This window comes from Megachile rotundata, chromosome 9 (genome assembly GCF_050947335.1).
Source record: "Megachile rotundata isolate GNS110a chromosome 9, iyMegRotu1, whole genome shotgun sequence".
Taxonomy (NCBI): Eukaryota; Metazoa; Arthropoda; class Insecta; order Hymenoptera; family Megachilidae; genus Megachile; species Megachile rotundata.
In genome coordinates this window covers 7,242,381-7,268,527 of record NC_134991.1, presented here as the reverse complement: position 1 = coordinate 7,268,527, position 26,147 = coordinate 7,242,381, and the positions used below count along the sequence as shown (strand labels likewise).

The window sequence follows — 26,147 nt, the reverse complement described above, 5'->3', positions numbered from 1 at the left end:
GGTTTATTTATAGGGCGTTGTATCGTTTACACGAAAAATCGCTCGTAAATTATGCATGTCCGTTTAAATCGCCATCGAGCGTAATCACCGTTCCACGTAGCTAGGCCCGTCGTTGCATTAATTAATGAACGTGTGCACGTGATGCTAAGCACCGTCGATACTTTACGATACTTCTCTATCCTTTATGACTTCGTAGAATCGCGAGGGTACGATTCGTTGAAATCGGCTGTGAGCCTGTACCGTGCTCGATTCCTTCGATTTATCGCGCCCGTTCGCTTCTGATCGTTCATAATTGCATCCATTTCGAGACGAGCTATTTTACAGCCATGTAATCGGGATGACGTTACTATGATTTACCGCTGTGAAATCACTGCCACTGAATTTCGTTTGGTTCCATGTTTAGAGTTAATACTGTGTTATGTAGTGTCAGCGAGACTAATTTTACTTAATAGAATAATTTGATAAATAAAATTGCACTAGGGGTTGTAATCGGGTAAGTATTAATGAATAGTAATTTTAGGGATTTTGTTATTGAACGATATCTTTAGATGAATATCTTTAGATGATATTGATTTTAGGTATCAATTTTTATGATATTTTGAGTGAATTTGATTTTTTACAATTGTGATTTGATCCGATTTTTGGTTCAATGCAATGTCTGACTTGATTTGATTCAGTTGCTAATTTGATCCGATTTTTTGTTTGATATGATTCAGTTAGTCTGACTTGATTTCTGATTTCTGATTTGATTCGATTCGATTAGTAATTTGATTCAATTTTTAATTAGACTTGGACTCTGAATTCAATATTTAGTTTCATTCTATTTTTTAATTTGATTAAATTCAATTTTTAATTTGATTCGGAGTCTGATATGATTTTATTCAATATTCAATTTCATTTAATTTTTTATTTGATTTGATTGAATGTATAATTGATACAATTTTTCATTTCATGTCAAAGTTAATTTAACCCAATTCCTATTTTAATTCAACGTTCAATTCAATTCCGCAGATGTGATTCCTGTAAATGTTCGGGCATAGATCTACGAGGGTGGATTTGTCGATTGAATCTTTCCTAGAATTGGTCGAATAAGGTCCAAACAACAGACAGGAATCGAGCACGAGTCTGTTTAAATAACCCTATTATCATAGTACGTGTAGATTGGCAAAGGCAGCTTGTAAATGCGATTACGGTATCTCAGAATGCAGCCAATGGTTGCATGGATAATGGACGATCGTATATTACCGAATGCAAATAAACGAACTCGGTGGAACGTCGTTTTACACTTCACTGTTTGCCTTTCGCTTTTCGACTACCAGAATTATGTATTGATTCCATTGTAGGGGATGATATCAAGTTTCTTGGAACTGAATACGCAATCCGACAGAAAACTTATTTTCACTTTTCTGTAATTCTTGTTTCGTTATTTGACACTGCCATTCTGAATTTCACCTGTTCTGTACTGTAGACACACATTATTGTAACAGAAATATTTATTTATGATAACGCAGGTGATAATTGAATTGTTATGAGGTAATTAAATTATTTGGAAACCTGTGAATTTAGGAGCTAAGAAATGTAGAAATATATCAAACAATTAATCAAACAATCAATCGATCAGTCAATCAATCGATCAGTCAATCAATCGATCTACCAATCTACCAATCTACCAATCTACCAATCTACCAATCTGTCAATCTATCAATCTATCCATCTATCAATCTATCCATCTATCAATCTATCAATCTATCAATCTATCAATCTATCAATCCATCAATCCATCAATCTATCAATCTATCAATCTATCAATCTATCAATCTATCAATCTATCAATCTATCAATCTACCAATCTACCAATCTACCAATCTACCAATCTATCAATCTAAAAGTTTGAAACAACAGAAAAATTCTTTATTCTCGAACACTGACTATACCCGTATCGTTAAAGAGACTTCAAGAAGCATCCGGCGCAAGTGCAATGATTGCTTAATCCTTAATTGGCAAGAAGGCGTCGCAGACTCAGCTGCTTCAAAATCTCCACCTGTCCAGACGCGATTTAAATCGCTGAGTCATAGCATACGCGTAATTAAAACTTCATTTTTCCCAACAGGTATTTCTTTGATCAAGGCCTCCACGATAATCGGCCACATTATAAATAACGAAATCTCCTGAACCGCCAAGGGTTCGCGTCACCTTTTATCGTTTCTGCTCCGCTGATAAAGATCAACGAAATAATTAATTGGAACATACATGATTGAATGCTTAATTACATAGTCGTTACGGAAGCATAATACATCAACTCTGACCGGTTATTAATGACTTCAATTTCTGTCTCTTTTTATTAAAATAAGAAATACACAGTTTTTTTACGTATCGTTTAATTTGTCCGTGGTTTTTTCGCGTTATCTGATAAATCATTGGCGTGTTTGCGGCGGCGATGCCGTGAACGATCGTGTCGGCTGAAAATCAAAGACACGACAGGAGCATTTAATCAGAAATTCGACGTTAATGTCGGGTATAAACTAAAGAATTTTTCATTAAACGCTAAGAGTATTGTGTACGCAACACTTAAACGAACGAGGTGCAAAGTTTCCTCATTTATAGCCTCATTAATAAAACTTTCGATTTTATGACTCTCCGGCTGTAAAATAGAATAAAACTTCATCCTCGATACCGAATTACCTTACACGTGATTTTACCGTGTAATTAATGCCGTACACTCGCCATTTTGCTAATGCATCTTGTTAGAGCGATTTCTGGTAAAAGGAAACATTTATTGAACGAAGAGAGCTTCGAGAGGTTTCTATCCACTTTCATAAAAGGAACTCGATAATTTGTCGAGGGGAAGTACGAGATAGTTGACACAAACGAGTTATATTCTTTCATTGTACCCAGCAATCTCAAGTGAAAACGAGGACTTATTGAACGGAGATTGAAAAGGTTTCTGCAATATTTACTTTTCTGAAGGGATAATCGATAGTTTGTAGAAAGAGTATTATGTAGTTCAGTTGTGTAGTTACAATAAAGTCAGAGGAAAAGTTACAGAATTGGACTTCTGACTTTAACCTCAAACTAACCTCAAAATTACAAATTAACTTACATTTGTATAAGTATTTCTGACTGAAAAATTTCTCTTCCAACATGAAAAAAGCATTGTAAATCTCAGCACAATGCTCAAAACCCTCTCAAATTGTTAATTTTACAGCACAACGAAAATAAAGTAAATAAAGACAAGGAAAGATTAGGAATTAAGGACAGCTACCTCGGCTACAATGAATAAGATTACTCGGGGCAAATGTTACTCTGGCAACGCATCGCACATGTTGAACCCCCATACAGATACACGAGGCACCAGCAACCCCATAAACCCCGTGGACGGGCACTAATGGCGCTATAAGCTGCTCGACCGATCGTGCTCTTGCGACCACTGACGCTTTCTCTTCTGCTGTCGTTTTATTTATTTTAATATATCTTCACATCTCAATGAAAATTGGAATAATTTGTTAGAAGAAATATTTCAACTGTGATATTCTATGTTATCTTTTTTTAAATTTTATTTTTAAATTTTTCTTAAAAATCTGATGAAAAGTATCTATAAAGTAATCTCATATACTGTATGTATGTATATATACTGTAATTTTAACGCAGTTAAAAAAAGTTAAAGTCAATTTTAATTACATCATGTTCTTACGCAATTTAATATCATTATGCAATCTTAATGCGATTTGATTGCGTTGTGCAATTTTAATTTCCAAGTGCATTTGCTTGATTGCAGTGTAGTACTTATTTTACGTTCATGACAATTTCAAAATCAAGATATTAAGTGTCTTAATGTTTCTTTGTCAGAATGATGTTCTTAACATTTCGAATTCATCATTTAATTTTTTGCATTCTTACATCACGAAAATTACAGCCTGCTACTATATTTTAACGACACTTATATCAACTTACGAAAGACAGCCATAATGTTCCGAAGTTACGAAATGATCAATTTATTTTCTGAATTCGTACAATCAAATAGTAAAGAAGTTTATAATAAATCGAGTCACGCAAAAATTCAAAATATATCAATTGTTACGAGAATTTAACAGCAACAGTAAACTACATAAAATATTTCCAAAAAATTCGCATAATAGTTTTCCCCAAATTACCTCCATAAATTCTCCCCAGAGCAGGTCGTAGAGAAGCAATAAATTTTACGCGGTTCAATCTGACGACGGAATCGTCAACTTTTCTATGCGATCAGAATCTTTCCGCGAATCGGCGCTGCGAATAATAAACTGTACTCCGAATAATAAACTTTGTAATCGGACAGCCATGTCGTGGTCGTAAACTGTTGGCTGAAACAATTCGTTGCCAAAGCGACCGAGGGATATCTTCATCGCGTGTAAAAGAAGGGAAACGAGCGGTTCGGAAGCGAACGAATCGAGCTGAACAATGAGCCGTGTTGCAATCGCCCGCAGCCACCTCAGGATTATTATAGGCCCATAATTTCCGAGCTTCGTTAGAGTTCCCGCGAGTAGTTGGTCGCGTTTAAACAGAACGCGCCTAGCTGTTTTACGATCGAAATATATTATGCAAATGCTGATCCGTGTACGAAGCGGGTGATTTGCCGCGCGACACCGCGCTGCCGCGAATCGCGAGCTCGTTTCGAGCGGGAAACCTGCATCTGCCTGGCAATTAAACTGGTCGCTGTAATTACCGCCACAAATGGTCAATAATTACGAGCGGATGCTCTTTCCTCGCCGAACGAAGAGGAAGTATTGATTGACGAGTGCGATTACTGTTTATTAGGTTCGCAGATAAACTCTGCGCTCTTTGGGCATTTCCGGACGCTTATTTGAAATTCGAGTATCTAATGAGCGAAATGGGTAGTAGTCACGAGCAATTGGCGTGAAATATCTTGAATGTAATTAGATATACGGTTACACGATTCTTCTAAGGTTGAAGTTAAGGTTATGGTAAGAGATGTGAGGCTAAGTTTTAAGCGGAGTCTAATTTCTACAATTTCTACAATTTTAAAAACCCAGCTTAATTATTATAACTGTCGAGTAATACAACAAACAATATTATAATTTGTAACACTTCAAATTTCACTGTATTTTCTAATAGTAATCTGCGAGGTTATGTGAGCCGCCATTTTCAACGAGACAAAATGGCGATCGTACAGTTGCAAGCAAACAAAGCAATATATTATTAAAGTCTGAGATGTTGATGAAGATATGCAATTTCTACTTTAGAAGTGATTGATAATATGATAATATATTTGTATATTTGTATATAATATATGATATATAGTAAAATTTAATCTTATTAAAATTTGATATATGTAATATATGTTATATGATATATGTAACATGGATGTTTCAGGAATTTATGGTATAACATCATTCTCACATAAATTCCTTATTTATGTAGTTTCTTCAATTCTTTATTTATGTAATTTCTTAAATTCCTTATTTAGTAATTTCTCCAAGATTCTATGACTCACACATTTTCTTCATGAAAACGATCACCATAGTTCCAAATTAAAATAGCAAATGTTATGGAACATTGTGATGTCTCAAATAAACCATGAAACATTGTAATGTCTCAAATGTATCATGACACATGATCTCCACCGATTGGAAACCAAATAAAATAAATTTCTGATTAAATTCGATATCTGTGGTAACAAGAGTAATATCAAATTTGTGTACAAATACAATCGTCCACATCGGTCTACTTTAATTACCGATATCAACCCACTTGGTGCAGATGCTGACCCAGGTGTTTGGAAAACCGAAATTTAACGCTACAAATTTTCCTACCAAAATTTAAAAAATTCCGGTAAAAGAAATTCCCGATTAGAAGAAAGATCCAATAGTTCCCTGATCCAGTGGAAGTAAAAGAACAGGGTAAGCCAATTATCCTCGGACGTTGTAAGGCAAGGAGCACGGGTCGCTAATAACGTCGCTAATTATGATTACACACAGCCCTTGGATGAACGCGGTGTTGTAAGGGAAAAGCGAAAAGGGAGAAAAGGTAGAGGAACGCGAAAAAGCCGGCTGGAAAGAGCTCGAGAAAGCACGGATGAATAATTGTACAGACGTGGCCGTGATTACGGATAAAGATATCCAACGTGGGTCCCTTGGGTACATTCCGCGGCAGCTGCAGGGGTGCTCAGGATCATCCTGCAAAATTGATGCGCCGCTATCAGCGCTAACTTTATGCCTCGAAATCACAACGCACGCTGCCGGTTAATGCACGCTCCTCTCTATGCGTGCGCGAAACACGGTCTGGGTATTTGTTTTCTGTCTGCGAACCGCGTGCAGTTTATTAATTTTTCTTCATTACGATATACGCAGTGACTCGTGAAAATAGAGCTTGTTACGATGCGATAGGGCTCTTGAAAGTTTTGTGGACGAAAGTTCAGTTTGCGAGTTGGTAGTATTTATATCGTTCCGGTGAAATTCAGTTTTGGGGGCTTTTCATAGGATTTTGAGGAAATGGAACGAGTGGATTTTAAACACCAAAGTGATGAAATTCAGGTTTTCGAGAGTGACAATGATGAATTCGGTGGTTTTATAGAGGAAAATAATTAATTTCATTGAGCTTCAAGAATAAAAATGATGAATAAAAAAAAAAGGGATAAATGATGGAACTCAGTGATTTGATGAACTAAATTGATATGAACGATGATGAAGAATGAATATGATGAACCCAATGATTTTAGAACGTGAAATTGGTTTCGACAAGTAATATTCATGAACTGAGTGTTTCTCAAACATAAAAATCATGAAATTCAGTGGTTCTCAAAAGTGAAAATGTTCAGTTTTTCAAACGTAAAAATAAAATTTAGAAATTTCAGAAAATAATAAAATTTCATAGATCCCCAAAATTTCAAAGCCCCAAAGTGTCAAAATTCTGATGTCAAATTTCCAAAATTCAAAAATACCAAAACTCCGAAAGTATAAAAATTCCAAAAGTCCACAATCTTTAAAATCTCTATATTCAAAAATATAAAACTTTCAAAGTCCAATTACCCCAAAGTGCCAAAAATTCAAAACTCAAAAATTGTCAAAGCTCAAAATCCCCAAATTTCAAAACCTCAAAATCCTACAATCCCAAAATCTCCGAGAAACAATAAAAATAATCCATTTCAAACTGGGAATAAAATAAAATACCACAGCAGTCGCTTGTAAGACGCAAAACAATTTTCAGTAGAACATGTGTATCTGTTGTCAGACAGTAGAACATCCAACATCTCTCGAGCGTTCGAACAGACAATTTTTCTTACTTCTTTCACGATTTATAATGGATGTCTATTTAAATTATAGGCGATTTAATGATACGCCTTTCCGTTTTCTCTTGCATTATTTAGCATTTATTTTCGCTAAGCAAATACAAAGTCTCTTCGGACGCGTCGTTCTTCTTCCACGCGCAAACTCGACTCCGGTAGTCACGGATTTCAATGATTCTTAATAGAATGAATAATTCCGGCCCTCTGTGTGTAATATTATACCCACAGATGACTATCGGTTTCTTAGCTGCGAATCGTGGGAGTCGCGGGATCATCGTGAAATTAATGTGCCGCTATCGTCGCGATTTGAAGTTGCACGTATGCTCTCAGGATGAACGAGAAGGCACTTACAACTTTTATACTTCCATGTACACAACTTTTGGTACCTCCTTTTTTAAAATTTAATCTTGATATGTTGCTTTTAAAATTTTTTTTTGAAATGTTGGTTTGGTAAAAATTTGAGCAATGTACTGATTTATTGAGGACTGATTTTGAGAGGTATTGAAGGTATAGGATCATTAAAGGTATTGAATGTATAGGGTCATCAAAGATTATAATTAAAGGTGCTAAATGTGCAGCATTATCAAGGCATTGAATGTATAGAATCATCAAAGATTATAATCAAAGGTACTAAATGTGGAGAATCATCAAATGTATAGAATGTATAAAATTATCAAATATTATAATCAAAGCTATTAAATGTATAAGATCATCAAAGATTATAATCAAAACTATTAAATGTGCAGAAATATCAAATGTACTGAATGTATACATAGAACCATCACAGGTGTTAATCAAAGACAATAAATGTATAGGATCATCAAACGTTGAATGTAGAAAATCATCAAAGATATTGGATGAATAGAATCATCAAATGTATTCAATGTATAGAATCGTCACAAGTGTTAATCAAAGATATTAAATGTATCGTATCATTAAACGTGTTGAATGTACAGAATCGTCAAAGATGTTAATCAAAAATATTAAATGTACAGAATTATCAAATATATTCAATGTATAGAATCATCAAAGGTATTGAATAAATAAAATCATAAAATTTGCAATAAAATACATATACTAAATGTATAAAATCATCAAGGGCTAAAATAGAAGATATCAAATGTCCAGAAGTATGAAAAGCTTTAATAAAAAATATTAAATATATAAATTCATTAGAGATATTAACCTTATGTGTTACATGTACATACAGAATCATTAAGAATTGATCAAAGGTATTGAACGTATAGAATCATAATACAGTATTGCCTCGAAACAAGCAACACGCTTGGGACCGGCCAGTTGCTTATTTCGAGGGTGGTATGCTATTCGGCTTGCCTTTGTTCCCGAGCGCGCCGACGGTAGCGGTAAACTACATATAAAGTAATCGGTCGAACAGCGATGTTATTCTTTAGACGAGGACAGAGCATAACATGCTTTCCCTTTTTAATACTAGTAAAAATTCGTGAATGGAACGTGTACATAATACATATTGCCTCGAAACAGGCAACAGTTTCGAGCCTCGAAATTAGCAACTGGCCGATCCCGAAGCGAGTTGCTTGTTACGAATCAATGTAGAATCAAATGAATGGATCACGCTCTAATTCCTAACTTGTCACACTTCACCTTATTTTTTTACAATTATGTGAATATTAGTATACAGCTACATATGTATGTGTTGTGTTATTATTGTGTATTGTATATGTATAATTCATATATTTTATATTGTATATTTTATATACTGCATTACACTTAAATAATGTTTCATTTGATTGTTAAATAGATTTATTAAAATTATTAACTAGGCATTAAAATTAAAAAAAAAAAACAAACCAGCACTATAATTTCAGAAAATATATTTTTCGTAATACTCCAAAATCGCTATGTGTTAGAGTGAGAAAACAATATATTTATTAAACTTAAATAATGTTTCCTCCAATTTTTTTTTATTTGTGTTATATAAATTAATTAAAATTATAGGTAAAAATATACCTGAAATTATTGATCATTGTCAGCCATTAGATTTAAAAAAAAAAAAAACATTGATATAATATAATTTCGGAGAATATACTTTTCATAATACGACAGAATCGCTATGCATCAGAGTGAGAAAACAATACATATGTTCTGTCCTCTTTCCACTATACTGTTCAGTCGACCGTGAAAATTTATGACTTCTTCGGTTTCGCGGACCTCTCACTCTTTCTCGGATCTCTCACTCGGCGGCGGACTTCAATCAAAGAAGTGGGGATAAAAATTTGCTAATTTCGAGGCTCGAAACTGTTGCTTGTTTCGAGGCAATACTGTAGCACTGTTTTCAACAGTACTAAAACACATAATAATGAATATGATACATTCTAGTCATAACTAGTCAGCGCAGCAATGGACAAAATGAACATTCAACGAACAAAACTGCATGAAATTCCAAGAATGAAGTCCGAATCGAAAAAACAAGTTTCTCGTCGAAACGCGGGAATGATAAGTGCATCGCGACAGATAACGAAAGAATGCACTTTTATTCGGTGAATATGGTTGTAAAACCGTATCAGCACTGTTAACCTCCTGCGCAACCGGAGAGATTTTAACGAGTGTTTGGATTACGATGCACACGCGTACGATAACGCAGAAACGCGGCCAGCAGGTGACAAATTTAACAGCGAACTCGATTGAATTCCTTTTTTATCAGCGCTCGTGCCAAGAGCCTTCGTGAGATTGCATCCTCGGTTGCTTTACTGTGTCTTCTAGATTAAGTATTAAGTACGTCGAAACGTATGAAAGATGCACAAAGTGCGTCAGATGTGATTTGTAAAACAGTTTGACGTAATAGGTATTGAAAAATATTATTGAATTTGTGATTATTTTGTAATTGATGTCGTATTTATGACGTTATGAAGTTGGGAATGAGAAGGTTATTGGGAGAGTTATATTGTTGTAGGAAACTCTCGTTATATTGCCAATGGGTCATTCCACGCCAAATCGATCACTTTTGGAAGTCACCATCTCCGATTTTGCTCTAATCGAAATATGTTGCAGTCCATGTGAAATTAGGGGGGGTTTAAGTCATCATTTTGCCGGTTTCGAATTTGTTAATGAATGACAGGTCGTCAAATTTTGCAATTTTTGCCCGTTTTGGCGAAAATGGGGTCCACTTGGGAATTTCTTTCTCAGAAACTACTGAACCGATTTAGCTACATTTTTTTTTGTTTTATTCGTGAAGGTTTGGGCTATTTTAAAATATTTTTTTTAACTTTGTCAATTTGTTATAAAATGTTTAAAAATTTAAACAAATTCTTTTTTTGCGTTTTTCTCAATGAGGGGCGTAAAGGGTTAAAATTTAAAAAAAATATGTTCATATTCTTTGAAGCTTCCCCTTTAAAATGAGCCCTTCAGAACGATGGAGCCTCGAAAATTGACGTCTCTACAAGCTGGAAAAGGACGCGGGGTACCCAGGTTTCAGGAAGGCGAGTCGCGCATTCAGCTATTATGATCGGTTGTTTTACATCACTGGCCTCAAAACTATACAAGGAGACTTCGTACGCGATTAAATGACTCTGTTGGTACCTAGCAAAGTATATTAGTACTTACTTCTGACGAATCACACATTTTTTAATCATAACTTCATTCATAGATATTAGTTTGTATATTTATTGTTTATATTTTAAAAAAGGCATCATTACTTGATAGAATCCGCGAAAAAGTGGTGATTTCTTTCTATCGCAATAGGATAACAGTGGGTTGTGATCAAAAGTATGGAAAGTATTGTGTGTGGTTGGAAAAAATTTAATGACAGTTAGTTCATACACTAAGTACGGAGCCATCACTATCGTACGAGCAAGTCCTACTTTATTTTCTTTATTTGATAATGACGCAAAGCTGAGAAAACTTTTAGACCCTGTTATTATTAATGCTGTTGCCAAAGGAGCTTATAAATAATCGGTATATTTAATATATTCATTTTGTGTTACATAATTAAATGCTATGTTTGAAAAAGATGATTCTGCCCATTCAAATAAATCTTTAGGAGTGAGAAATGAATTTTTTCTAACAATCTTTGTAAGCTAACGTACATTGCAAGTTTTTTAGTGCTCCCTTCAATAGGATCCCTCTATCGTGAGTAGTTGTACAAGAATGCCATTTTGCAAAAACACCGAAATCACTTAAATGAATAGTTGAATTAATAAAACTCTTTTTGCTTTCATATTGCGTAGCTATCTCGAGAGATATGTTTTCTACAGCCTAATGACTTTTACTCTCTTATTATTTTCAAACCGATAACCAAACAAATAGTTCACGCTTATATCACTTTAGGATTAAATCTAACATAACTATAAGTGTATTATTGGCCAAGAGTGAGTACTAATATACATTACTAGGTCATTTAGTCGTATACGAAGTCTTGTCGTATTGTTTTGAGACCGGTGGATATAAAAACCGATCATAATAACAGAGCACACGACTCACCTACCTGAAATCGGGGTACCCCGCGTCCTTTTCCAGCTTGTAGAGACGTCAATTTTCGAGGCTCCATCGTTCTGAAGGGCTCATTTTAAAGGGGAAGCTTCAAAGAATATGAACATATTTTTTTTAAATTTTAACCCTTTACGCCCCTCATTGAGAAAAACGCAAAAAAAGAATTTGTTTAAATTTTTAAACATTTTATAACAAATTGACAAAGTTAAAAAAAATATTTTAAAATAGCCCAAACCTTCACGAATAAAACAAAAAAAAATGTAGCTAAATCGGTTCAGTAGTTTCTGAGAAAGAAATTCCCAAGTGGACCCCATTTTCGCCAAAACGGGCAAAAATTGCAAAATTTGACGACCTGTCATTCATTAACAAATTCGAAACCGGCAAAATGATGACTTAAACCCCCCCTAATTTCACATGGACTGCAACATATTTCGATTAGAGCAAAATCGGAGATGGTGACTTCCAAAAGTGATCGATTTGGCGTGGAATGACCCCAATGGAACATGTGGAAATGGCAATTTATTGAGGTTGTAAAGAATTTGTTGATATTGTGGGGATTTGGAGCGTGATTTACATTTGCGAATTTTGGAGATTAAAATTTTTAGGGTCCTAAATTTGCAAACTTCCGAATTTCCGAATTTCCGAATTTCTGAATTTTCAAATTCTCTTCCAAACTCTCAAGTCTTCAAATTTCTATATTTTCGAATTTCCACGTTTCCTAATTCTCAAGTCCCCAAATTCCTAATTTTCCAAACTCTCAAATTTCCAAATTTCTATATTTGCGAATTCCTAAATCTCCAAATTCTCAAGCCTCCAAATTCCTAAATTTCCAAATTCTCAAATCTCCAAATTCTCAAGCCTCCAAATTCCCAAATTTCCAAACTCTCAAGTCTCCAAATTTCTATATTTTCGAACTTCCACATTTCCAAATTTTAACGTCCTAAAATTTCTAAATTTCCAATTTCTCAAATCTCCAAATTTGCAGTATAAAATCACTACATATTAGAAATCTACACTAAAAGAAGCTAATCACCTCATTTTCTATTACATATAATTTAATATACTTTAATCCAATGCAACATCTTTTGAAGCAAAGAATAGAACACGTGCACCATGAAGTCGTACTCAGAAGCCCACGGAAGCCACCGTACAGCATTAATCACGGAGGATTAAGTGAAATTATTAATTTCTTCTTGGCAAGGATCGAATCGCTCGGAACTGATCGTTACACCTCAATCATCGCAAGAAATCGAAATTGATCAACCAATTCTGATGGCTAGATCTCAGCTACGTGATCCTCAAATGATGATGGAAAATTCTCACTGAACAATATATAAATTCGAGCGACCATCATATCGACAGGAAACGCACCTCAAATATGACATCATTAAAAATAGAATCGAATCGGAAATTATATCGTTTCACCGAATTCTGTATAGAAACTAATTCCAGATCGAAATTCGCGGGTATTATTTGCATAAATTATTCTAATATTCATGGAATCCGACCGCGGCATGAAAATCTATTTTAGATTGAAATTTACTGTTACCTTCGATGCAGTACGTTATTATAAATGTATGGTAATCAGTGTGTTAATGAAATTGCAGAACTTGGGACAGGTTAAATGAAACTCGGAACCTATAAGGAATTTATGGAAATTTTCATGTACATGTCAGTACATACGTGGAGTTATTTTCCAAAATATTCTGATCACAAATTGTCACGAAATCTATCTATCCCTCAAATCACGTAATCTATGTAATTTTTAACTGATATTTTTAACACAATTTGCACAGTTGACTTCTGAAATTAAATTTGAAACGTAGCATCAAATCGATAAAAATGACGTGTTTTCATGTTTTAAATAAAACGAATGGTGACGTGCCAACGAAAATAATTGCTGTCGAAATAAAGAGATAAAAACTCATTTTTCACCGTGTTTCTCTTTTACCCAATTTATTTTCAATTTGCAGGTTCAACTTTGATATTTCCAATATTTCGAATGTCTGCGTATTTACAATTTTTTTTTGGTAAATGAGGAATAGAATTATATTGTTCGCATCTCGATTTCTTTGATATCGCTATTCCACGAAATGGCATAGAACTTTTCGGAATAATAAACGGCAAAAGGGCAGCATTTCGAGGCAAGATAAAGGCGCACCTGCGTGTACGCATCGCAATTTTTCGTGATCTCGATCGCGAGTCGAAATGCAGTCCACCTTGAAGGTGGATAACCCGTGCGTAGCCCCATGAAAATGCAAATTGTATATCCCCACGAACGACGCGCCCTTGGACACTATTTTATGGTGATTGGATCAGCCTTAAAACGTAGAGCGTACTTACGCCGGGATTTAGTAGTTTCACTTGCTACGCTCCGGTGTCTTGCAATAGTTTATTGCTTACCTGAAACACAGAGAAACGACATAAAGTTAGAAAGGTTTCAGCCGACTTTCATACAAACGTTGCTTTTATGCTTCCATTATAAATTGCAAGTGACTGTAAAATTTTTACTACTTCGATAAGTGAAATGAATGAAAAGTATACAAATTATGAGCGGAGTAATATGAGTGATACGAGGAATATCAGTTGCTAATATTTTCTGTTGAAACGGTTTTCGACAGTGTGTAATTTAGAACATACTGCTGTACGAATATGGATGATGACCATCAAGTATTCAGAGTTTGTCCATTAACCTAATTGAAAATATTCGTATTAACTGCTTAGAAGTATGAGTAATGTAACAAAATTTTGTGAGAATATTTAGGATTTGATAAAAATAAAAATCTAAGCAAATTTTCAAGTGCATCATTTAATTAATGTACTGTAATATCATAATATTTTATCTGCACATCCATAAATGGGTGACGTTTAAATTTCTATGAAATTCAACTATATAGCTGAGAGCCTGCCCATTAACCTAATTGGAACTATTCATATTAACTATATGAAGCTATGAATAAAAGCATCGAAAGAATATTTAGGATTTGTTAAAAATAAAAATACTGTCTAATCAAACTCTCAAGTGCATCAATTAGTTAACAGGTGAAGAACATATGTACAATTTGAATCATTTTAACTGCTCACACATAAGTGGGTAACGCTTAAATTTCTATGTAATTCATCAACTATATTGTTGAAAGTTTACCCATTAACCTAATTGGAAATATTAGTATAACTATATGGAACTATGAATAAAAGCAGTGTTATTAAGGTAATATGCATTTGAAGTATTTTAAGAAGACAAGAAATGCAACATAAAATACCATATAACTGAATGAACACTTTAATGGCTGCTCATACATGTGTGCGATGATTGATGAACGTAGGTGGTTGCTCTAATACTTATCACGCAAAGGAAAATGTTAAATTTGTTATATTAAAGTAATTATTGTTTTTGTTTGTTTTATGTATGTTTACACATGTTGAATTATTTGAATTTACATAAAGTTTATTTAAATCAATTCTTCAAAAATATTGATCTTGAAGGTAATTTTTTTTAAGTCTCGTTGATTTTCATGGAAACAATGTGTACATTAATTTATTCATTTTTCAATATCATTTTCAACTTCACAATAAGTAAGCTTGTGTAAGCTTGCGGTCAATAGAATCCATAAACCCGTTGCATCCAGAAATGCATCGTGCATCCTCTACCGAGCGGAAGTGTTGGCGATCGAACGCGGAAACGCGAAACCAGTCCCAGGAAACGATCGTTTCCGTGAGCGGGTTATGAATGAAAGTTGGGCCGTATAATGGACAAAAAAGGTCGATCGAGTGTACGTGACCGGTGTCCATAATCGATTGGGGAAACGATTAGAAGCTGGTTCGGTCTAATGATAGTGAAAGAAACGTCGAATCGATACGTTGCGTTTGCGAAAGCGCTGGAAAGTAACGCTTCATTGAATGGCCGCTTGTTGCTAAGTGAATGCCGTAAGAGGTTCGGTCGTTTAACGAGGCTACGATCGATTACGTGATTGCCGAGCTATCGGGGAGTCTGGCTCGACCGGGATATAATTAAATCGAGGGGAGAACCTTCGATTCGGAAACGATTCGTTTTGTTCGAACGCCGGTCTTGCCAGCGTTATCCGTACTGAATTATGTCCGCGGTGATCGTTCGTTGATACGTTTGCTCTTGAATGACGTTAGGTAAGAGTGTGTGAAAACTGCACGGTTATCTTGTTTTCGCGATAATGGGAACGAGCTTTTACACAGGTACGTAACTCTCTTAGCGAGAAAACGAACATGAGGTGCATTCATCGAGTGCATTGACGAATTCGTTCATTTACCAAAATAGCACGTGTTTCCTAGTATTTTGATATCGCCTCAATTTGATCAGTCAGAAAATATTTTGTACATGAAGCTAATTTTTGTTAGCTCATCTATTTTATGACCTCACAATTTTATCACAGTGAATATTTCATGTTTGTATTATTTTTCTAAATAAAAATATATTTACTGTGAACATTAAAATCTAGGAAATTTCCAAATGCACAAAATGAGATTGAAATTGAATTATAAAACGATACGTACTTTATAAAATAAAATAGTTTTGAGAAATATTGTTTGCGATTTTCTAAATCAGAATATATTTACTGTGAACATCAAAATCTACGAAACTTTCAAATGCATAAAATAAGATTGAAATAGAATTATCACATGTGCTTTATAAAATAAAATACTTTTGAGAAATATTGTTTGCAATTTTCTAAATAAAAATATAATTACTGTGAACATCAAAATCTACGAAATTTTCAAATGCATAAAATAAGATTGAAATAGAATTATCACATGTGCCTTATAAAATAAAATACTCTTGAGAAATATTGTTTGCGGTTTCATAGTAAAGTATGGAACATGCTTTTGAAAAATTTTGATAGAATTTGATAGGAATTTGAATGGACAATTTTCGCTTTCGTGCGAGTCCACCAGGTGGCAACGTAATGCATCGCGTGCATATGCATGTGTGCACCCAAGGCGCACACCACGAGTGTGCTGTTCAGCATGATGTGTTGCCTACTGTCAGGGATGTGTGGACTTCATGTCATTCGAGCTCAACGTCCATACAAGTCACGTTCAAAAATTTGAAATAGCTACAATTTAATTAACAGCGGAATTAGCGACGAAGCTTAAATTAAAAGTTAATTAAATTTACGGGTTTTAGCAAATTTGCAGATTTCTGATAATTCTTGTTCCCCCTTTCTGTTGAATCGTTTCGTACAAAAAGAAATTTACGGATATTGCATGCTGAAAGAAGAGATTCCGATCTCCTGTTTTAAGGCGTTCTTAATTTCCGGCGTACTGTTTTTCATTTGTGAGATTCTTATCCGAAGGATGAATCCTCTTCTTATCTGACCTGCCAGCTAATCGTCCTCGATTCACTTTCATGGAAAAACGCTTTTCTAGGCTAAACTTCGTCCTTCCTCCTACGTTTGCGCAGAAAATGACAGTTCTTGGAACGGTAATGATAAGGTGCGCGGAAGGAAAACGTGATAACATCGCGTTAGCAAACGGGACACTTAACGATCAATTTCGCGTGTTTGACAAGTTTCTATACTCCCACGAATACAGAAACATTCCGAAATATTAGTTATTTCCTTTTACTATTCAATCGTTTTGAGAAATAAAATTAACCGGTTAACCACGTAAAAAATATGTGCAATAAAATTGTGATAAGAAAAACGGGAGTGGATTTATGTTGTCAGCAAATGCAAAAACGTTGTACTCTATTTTTACTATTGCACTTATGTAGCGATATATTTGAAGGTTAATGTCTTTTAGTAAGTGCAATATTATCTGTCGAAAATTGATTCGTCGAATGTTATTTTAGCTTTATTATCATTGTTATATAGGGTGAGTAAAAAATTATCGTCTGCAATAAACTTTAAGTGGAAAACATTTTAAGTTTTAGGACTCATCAGTGTATAATAAATTTTCAATGGAAATCTTAAGAGAATTTAAACATCTTAATATTTTAAAAAAGAGAAAAGAATAAAATTGCATGCAATTGGTAAGTGAAGCTAAAATGCTAAATTGTATTTTGATCAATAAACAAATTATTGACTGACCACATAAGTAGATTACACAATTTCTATAATTTCATATTCATACACATAATCTTGCAAACTTATCAATTAATGTGTTAGAAAGTAACCTCCTGATTGGGTCAACCTCATGCGCCAACTCGTGGGTCGACATCTGTACCACATCCAATTAATACCTCGAAGATCGAAAAAAGGGGTGCATCTGATAAAGGAAAAGTGAGAGCGAGGATTGTCGATCGTTTTGTAACGTTAACAAACCTCGTAAGAGAGAATAATTTCTGTGGATCGCAGAAGGCGGCATCCTTCGAGGACAACAATGGCGTGAAATTGAAAAGTCGAAGGAGACAGCGCGAGAAAGGGCAAGCACGGAAGAAGCGTAATCAACGGGGTGTATCCGTCCACGAAACGCGAAGCGCTCTCATATGCATACGTATCCCATGCCGTAATAAATCCGGCGATTTGCATCGGAGCCCGTATAATAACGGGCAACGGCGTAGAAAGTGAACGTTACGGTTTTCAGACGAATTACAACTGCCGTGAATTATAATCCAGATAAACATCTGGGACGAGAAGGTGGACCAACTCGATATTTGCAGGTATCTTTACTTTTTACCGACGCTTTGATTATACGCTGTTACGTCGTAACTTGATTATTACGTAAAAATTCTTTTGTTTTTTTTTCTCCTACGAAGTATCGACTTTTGTGAGTCGTAAGGTTATCGCCGACTTATGCAAATACATGTCATTACAAAGTATATTTTCTTCGGGCAGTTTCAACTTTTATCTTAATTTGCGTGTTTTGCATATTTTGCACATTCTGAACGATCCATTTCGTTTCCTTATACGTAACGTATGGTTTACATATCTTGTGCACGCTCCGGTAATGTGTTTGGTTATCAACTTCTTTTAAATGGACTTTCTATTATTGGTCGACGTGTTTGCTACCTGCTTTGCCTGCGCTTTTATCTACACTTCATATAAGTATTTCCTGGAGAATCCAAGAATCATTCTTTGACAATATTTGACATTATACATATTCATATATAAATATTTTGTAATATGAAGTATTGACAACATACTACATTCTCAATGTAGACTATATGCAATTCAAAGAAAAATTAAATAACAAAAAATTTCTATTATTCAAGGTAAATTTTGAATGACAATGAAATTAATGTTGAACAACCTTGAATGACCTTGAATGACCTTGAATGATCTTGAAGCCCAAAATAGTTCTAACATTCTCAAATTTTATACACAAAATTCTTTCTAACAAAATATAATTTATAACACAACTGGACGAATTAAAATGAGACACTCCATGCATTAATCGTGAAACTTTCAAAGTTTCAATACAACAAAAATATTTAAACTATCAAACGAAATTAAACGAAGTGAAAATATCTTAAATCAACAGGAAAACCAGGTTCAATCTAAGAGGTTCGATTACAAGCGGCATAACTAACGACCATAAACGCCCGCGCGCAAAACGAGCGCTCGTTAATCGGCAGCAAGCTCGAAACGAAGGAACAAGGTGAGACAACGAAGACTGTTAATTAGTCGTCGATGACACAGAGGCGAGGCACGCGGTTAAACGAGATACACCATGACAAATTGCGGTTTAGAAAGTCGAACGTTTGTCCCGATGGAACCGAGACGATCTATGCACCTGAGAATGTTCCTTCCCTAAGATCGCCAGAGACAATGGTGGATTTCGTGGGAATGCAGCTGGTTCCGGAACGAACCGCGGAAAAATCATAGGTAACGATAATAAACCAACGACAAACATCCGCGTGGTTTCACCGCCTCGGGATTAAATTAACGCGATGCATAACTCGCGCGCAACGCGAGATTATATACCGTAACCTTGCGGTCTTCGTCCGCGGAATTTGAAATACTACGAACTTATTGCCCCTTGGCGACTGCTGGTAATTCCAGTCGGCCTTTTTAGCCGCTAACGAGACTCTACCGGTTGCGATAACTTGCTCACTCGATATTTTTATGGGGGGATGTTCGAAACTACTAAACTTCAGAACTTCTAAATTTGTATATTTTCAAACTTGTTCATTTTTAAGAGCTAAATTTGTAGATTTTCAAACATGTACATTTTTAATCTTTAAATTTGTACATTTTCAAACTTGTTAATTTTGAAGCCCTAAATTTGTATATTTTTAAACTTGTATACTTTGAAGCACTAAATTTGTATATTTTCAAACATATACATTTTGAATCTTTAAACTTGTAAATTTTCAAACTTGTTAATTTTGAAAAGCTAAACTTGTATATTTTCCAACATGTACATTTTTAATCTCTAAATTTGTACATTTTCCAACTTGTTAATTTTGAAGCCCTAAATTTGTATATTTTTAAACATGTACATTTTGAATCTCTAAATTTGCAAATTATCAAATTATCAAAATTATCAAACTTGTAAACTTCGAATTCCAAAATTTCTAAATTCAAAAATTCGTAAACTGTGAATCCTGTAATTTGTAAATTTAAAAATTTGGAAATTTGGAATTTCATGAATTTCTAACCTTGTAATGCCTAAATTTCTAGTCCTCAAACTTCCTAAATTTCTAACCTTGTAATCCCTAAATTTCTACTCCTCAAATTTCCCAAATTTCTACCCTTGTAATTCCCAAATTTCTAGTCCTCAAATTTCCCAAATTTCTAACCGTGTAATTCCTAAATTTCTACTCCTCAAATTCCCTAAATTTCTAACCTTGCAATTCCCAAATTTCTAGTCCTAAAATTTCCTAACCTCAAAATTCCCAGCAAATTTTCCAATCAACAAATTTTTAATTTCTAACCTAACAAAAATACCAGTCATTCCCTAAAATAATACCTAAGGAAAAATACCTAATTGTTCCAAGAACTTAAAATATCCAGAAGCACGTCACGGAGAAACCAAAGGATTAGAAGAGTGTATCGATTACGCGGTGGAAGTAAAATCGCTTCTAATCGCCGGTCGCTTAATTCGACGGGAATCGATCGTTGCAGGTTGGCTGGGACCGACAGGTGCAATTTCCGCATGTAACTTGGCACGGTAACGTATACCCCGCTTACGGAGAGCTTAAAGCAGCTTTGATCGCGACGCTGAATCTGCTAAACGCTTGCCAAGGCTTTCGATAAAGATACAAGCGAAGCATTGTTTTGCGACCATCGTCTACCCCATTAGCCTTCTGTAGAGTCTTTAGCGAGAATGGTATAATTCATACCTGCCGCAACACGAATTTTATGTGAATTGTACGAACGACTTTTATTGCATAAGTGAATCATCATTCAACACAAGTTTATGCTTAACTTCCATCTTGTCAATCTTTAAGGAAGAGTTAAAATGTATAAGATATTAAACAATATTCAGTAAGGCTTAAACTGTATAAAATATTAAACAATATTCAGTAAGGCTTAAACTGTATAAAATATTAAACAATATTCAGTAAGGCTTAAACTGTATAAAATATTAAACAATACTCGATTTTTATTGATAGTAGATTTTCAATAAAATATTGCATGAATTTACTTCATAATTTGCTGGAACACGATTTGCTGAGTTCTTTTGTTCATTTAGATGTGATTCGTTCCTGAAAAAGATGGCTGATACTGGTTGACAGTAGAAGCATCCATATATGGTCAGACGCGACACATTAATAATTCATCATCTAAGAATTTCATTTTGTGATTTCTCAATTTGAAAATTTACTATCACATTTATCTAATATGAATACATTCATCTACAACCTTTATATTTCTTATGTCTATTCAATTTATAATTGTTCAACCATGTTCAGCTTAAATCTTTCACTAACACTCGAACGATCATATTTTAAATTTGATGTAAATCGCACAGACTGTAAATTGTGTTCCAATTAAAAGGTAACAAGTTAAAAAAGTTACAAAAGTGCCAGCCATAATCAAAATGGCGTAACCTATTTCTGAAACAAGAATAAACAAATCGTGATCATTAGCATTCGCATAGCGTTGTGCCTATCTCCCTATATTCCGCAAAATATTTCAAACTGTTACGTGGTTGAGAAACCATGACGGTCCCAGATGTGCGAAGAAAAAAAGAATTAATACCCGTAAAGTTGCGAAACGTTTCGCGACGAAAAAATTTTCTACACGTATGAAAAATCGGTCCCACGTGACCAGGAACATATGATTTTTTCCGATGCCATTCCCGATATACCTCTCACTGATTCATCAACGTCGGATGATTGAGATTCTTCGACGAAAGTGTTTTATATGTTCCTGCGAATTAATGATTCGTGCTCTTATAAATCACGGAACGTATGGTTTACATATCTACGATCGCACGATGGTATTCTACTCGGTTTGATTTATACCTTAACCTATTTCAACCCATCATCATCATCTTCGTTCAAGGACGATATACATTTTTTTGTTGCACTGATTTAATGGATAGAGAACAGATTTGTATCAGTAATCCATATTTAATTACATATTAATAAAAATGTCAAAATCAGGTAAAAATATTAAAACGATACCCAATGTAAAAATGTTCAAATGTTCCTCAAGGTAAAAATGTTAAAATGATCCCCAATGTAAAAATATTAAAATGTACCCAAGGTAAAAATGTTAAAATGATCCCCAATGTGAAAATATTAAAATGTACCCTAGGTAAAAATGTTAAAATGATCCCCAATGTAAAAATATTAAAATGTTCGCCGAGGTAAAAATAGTAAGATGCTCATCAAGAATGTGTACCAAGAACTTGGTATGCACAAACGTGTGCCCTGATTGTAGAGTTTGAGATAGAAACAGAGTGAGTGCCTGTAACAAGCATATAATTAATATGTGACAATTATTAAAACATATACAATAATTATGTAAACCATTGTCATAGCTGTTGAATTAAAGTTTGATGACATCTGCAAACATTTTCATTATGTTGATTAATATTTGCTTATAATGTTCAACATATATTAAGTTCTACGATGAATTTTTATTTAGACTTCAACTTTAATAATTTAATAATATATTAAAGATAATTTAACACAAGAACTACCGACATTAAATGCTCGTTTATCGAAGAATGAAAAATAAAATGAAAAGGGAAATAAATAAATACTATAGCATCAAGTAACATATAGAACTAGTTTTTACCTCAACAAAATATGACACACATTTCTATAAAGTCGGGACAATAAAATTTTGTAATATAAAATAAGAAATCTGAAACCAATCATTTTGACTGGTTTGTAGTTCTAGTGTTAATACCGAAAGACGAGTAATGTCCTGATGAAGAAATTCAGACTAATTTGTCAAATATCGTATTTCTAATTTAGGTAAAGAAAGAGGACTAAAATCATTTGGCAAGGGTTAACAGTGGAACATTAACGTCCAGTTTGAAGCAAAGGCTTCATCGGGACGTAAACGGTTGGCCTCGGGCCGAATGACGATTATCCCGCGATTGTAGCAACCGTTGATGGAAATTACGTTCCGCTTCAGCGTGATTATAGCTACGCTGCTCGTGAATAGCCTTCGGCACGTGCTGGTTGTTGCAGACAGTCTTACCTAAATCAACGAATTCTTTCCCTTCGACTGATCGTAACGCCGAGTTAAACATCAGTTTCACGATTAATCATTTTCCATTACGGTTTTATCGCTTGTTTAATCCTGCTTGCGCAATCGTTGTCCAGGCGTTCACCGGGCACCTTTGAACGTGTCTTGTCTATCAATTGCGAATCGGACAAAGCGCCTTTGAATGTTGGGAATAATATTTTTTAAATTGATTATGGTAAATAGGGAGAGTGTATGGTTGATTATTTAGGACAGTTTTTACCATTTCTACTCGTATTTGGAAATTTAGGGGTTGGGGTTTGAGGATTTTGGGGGTGTGATTTTGGTAATTTCAGATTTTGGGGGCTGGAGAATTTATGGATATAAGAATTTATGGCGCGTAGAGATACGGCGCGTGGAGATACGGCGCGTGGAGATACTGCGCGTGGAAATTCAGCAGGTAGGTGTTCGACGTGTGGAAATTACGGTGTGTGGATTTACGACGCGTAGGTATTCGACTTGTGGACATTACAGCGCGTAGAGATACAGCACATGGAAGTACGGCGCGTGGAAATACGGCGCGCAAAAATTCAACGCGTAGGTGTTCGACGTGTGGAAATTACGATGCGTGGAAATTTCGGCACGTGGAGATACAGCGCGTAGAGATACGACGCGTGGACATTATAGTGTGTAGAAATACCACGCGTGGAAATTATGGCGCGTGCGAATACAACGCGTCGAAAATATGGCGCGTGGGAATACGGTGTGTGGAAATTACAGTGTGTAGAATTACGACGCACAGGTATTCGACACGTGGAATTTATGGCATGTGAAAATACGGCGCGTGGAGATATGGCGCGTGGAGATACGGCGCGTGGTGATACGGTGCGTAGAAATTAAGATGCGTGGAATTATGACGCGTAAGTATTCGACGTGGGAAAATTTGAGATTTTGGGGTTTAGAAATTATGATTTTGAGGATTTGGGAATTTAACAATCAGAAATTTGAAAATTTGGTAATTTGAGAATGTGGGATTTAATAATTACAAATTTAAGAATATGCAGTTTAAGAATTCAGGAGTCTAAAAATTTATAAATTTAACAATAGGGATCTGCAAATTTGGATTTGCTCGTACATTTGGTTTCAAACTTATACTTTAAAGATCTCAAAATCTATAAATGCATGAATACGTCTATTTTCAAATTTGAAAATTTAAGGAGTAGTTTAATAAGTTACAACTTCACAAACATACAAAAATCTCCAACTTATATTCCCAACTTCCCAAATTCTAAAATTCCCTACTTCCTAAATTCCTCCACTCCAAATCACAAATTTCGCAAACATCGGAAGCCATTTCGCCCCAGCAAGATACATGAAAACACGAACGAGTCAGACGAGTCAGTATCCCACTAATTTTTCATCCGCTCCTCACAGAGATATTTGCAAAGAGAAAAAAGCTAAGAAAGCACAGAACGGAAAGCTCCGTTACGAGTACACAGATACCGCACAGGATTAGCGCGGTGCTGTTAGCGAGTGAAGTCGTTGCCTTCTGCAAGGATTTCACGATATAATCTTTTGATCCTGCCGGAACCGCTACCCGGGACAACTTGAGCATCAACGATTCCGTCGAAAGGCCATCTCAGCAGTTAAAAGGATGTTTCCAAGGGATTTGAAAGGAGTAGAATCCTGTCTGAAGTTGTTCATTGAAAAGATTCTACGGATGATAAACATTCTTATTTTGAAAACGTTTTTATGGGAGTTCAATGGTTTATATAATTATCTTTAATTTGTATGTGTATGGAGTGTTATAATAATTATTAAATAATCAGGATGAATAATAGCAAGTATAAAATATTGTGTAAAAATAAAAATCATTTCGTCATTTTGGGATTTGATCATTTAGAATTTGGTCACTTGAAGATTTGATTCTTTGTGGATTTGATCATTTGAGAATTTGGTCATTTCAAGATTGGTTACTTGAGAATTTGGTCATTTCAAGATTGGTCATTTTGGGATTTGATCATTTAGAATTTGGTCACTTGAAGATTTGATTCTTTGTGGATTTGATCATTTGAGAATTTGGTCATTTCAAGATTGGTCATTTTGGGATTTGATCATTTATAATTTAGGCACTTGAGGATTTGATTCTTTGTGGATTTGATCATTTGAGAATTTGGTCATTTCAAGATTGCTTACTTGTGTATTTGATCATTTAGAATTTGGTCACTTGAGGATATGATTGTTTGTGAATTTGGTTATTAAGAGATTTGATAATTTGAGAATATGGTCATTTCAAGATTTGATCATTTGGTCATTCGATGGTTTGGTCATTTTAAGATTTGGCCATTGGAGACATAGTTTATTTGTGGATTAAGTAATTTGTAGAATAATCATTCAAAGATCCGACAATTCAATCATCCAGAATCATAACAAATAGAGTTTTATAAATGTCTACATTTAGGCATCCATGAAACTGGACAACAGTCCTTTATCAAATTGAAATATTACACATTATACATTCATACATTTCAAACATATATTAATTTGCAATTACCATCACACCAATTCCAAACTCATAAAATTTTGAAGTTCAATTTACATTTTTGATACAATCTCAACCCGCTTTTGTCGGTAAACATTCAAATGTGACCCAAATCGAAAAGCTTTTCCTTTCGTGACCGGCCCCATCTAAAATTAGTTATCGAATCCGCAGCTCGTTACTCGCGTCACGATTTTCCCGACAGGGAGTAAAAGGAAAATCGCGAAAGAGTAACGACCGGCGTTGTACCCACGTGAAAAGCGATAAAAGGCTATCGGGATCCATCGAGGTAATT

General features: G+C 34.7%; 1 protein-coding gene and 1 long non-coding RNA gene across 6 annotated transcripts in view; one reads left to right on the top strand and one right to left on the bottom strand.

Moving 5' to 3' along the window:
* The window catches only part of cv-c (RhoGTPase activating protein), a 364,242-nt gene that overhangs the window by 163,878 nt on the left and 174,217 nt on the right, over positions 1-26,147 (bottom strand). The window lies entirely within an intron of this gene.
* LOC105663474 (uncharacterized) lies at positions 17,835-22,710 on the top strand. Of its 2 annotated transcripts, XR_001096942.2 has the most exons (4): positions 17,835-18,383; positions 19,205-19,321; positions 19,413-19,548; positions 20,680-22,710. It is a non-coding gene; the product is annotated as an uncharacterized LOC105663474 (long non-coding RNA). The 2 variants fall into 2 exon arrangements; XR_013039351.1 differs by having other exon boundaries at positions 19,205-19,548.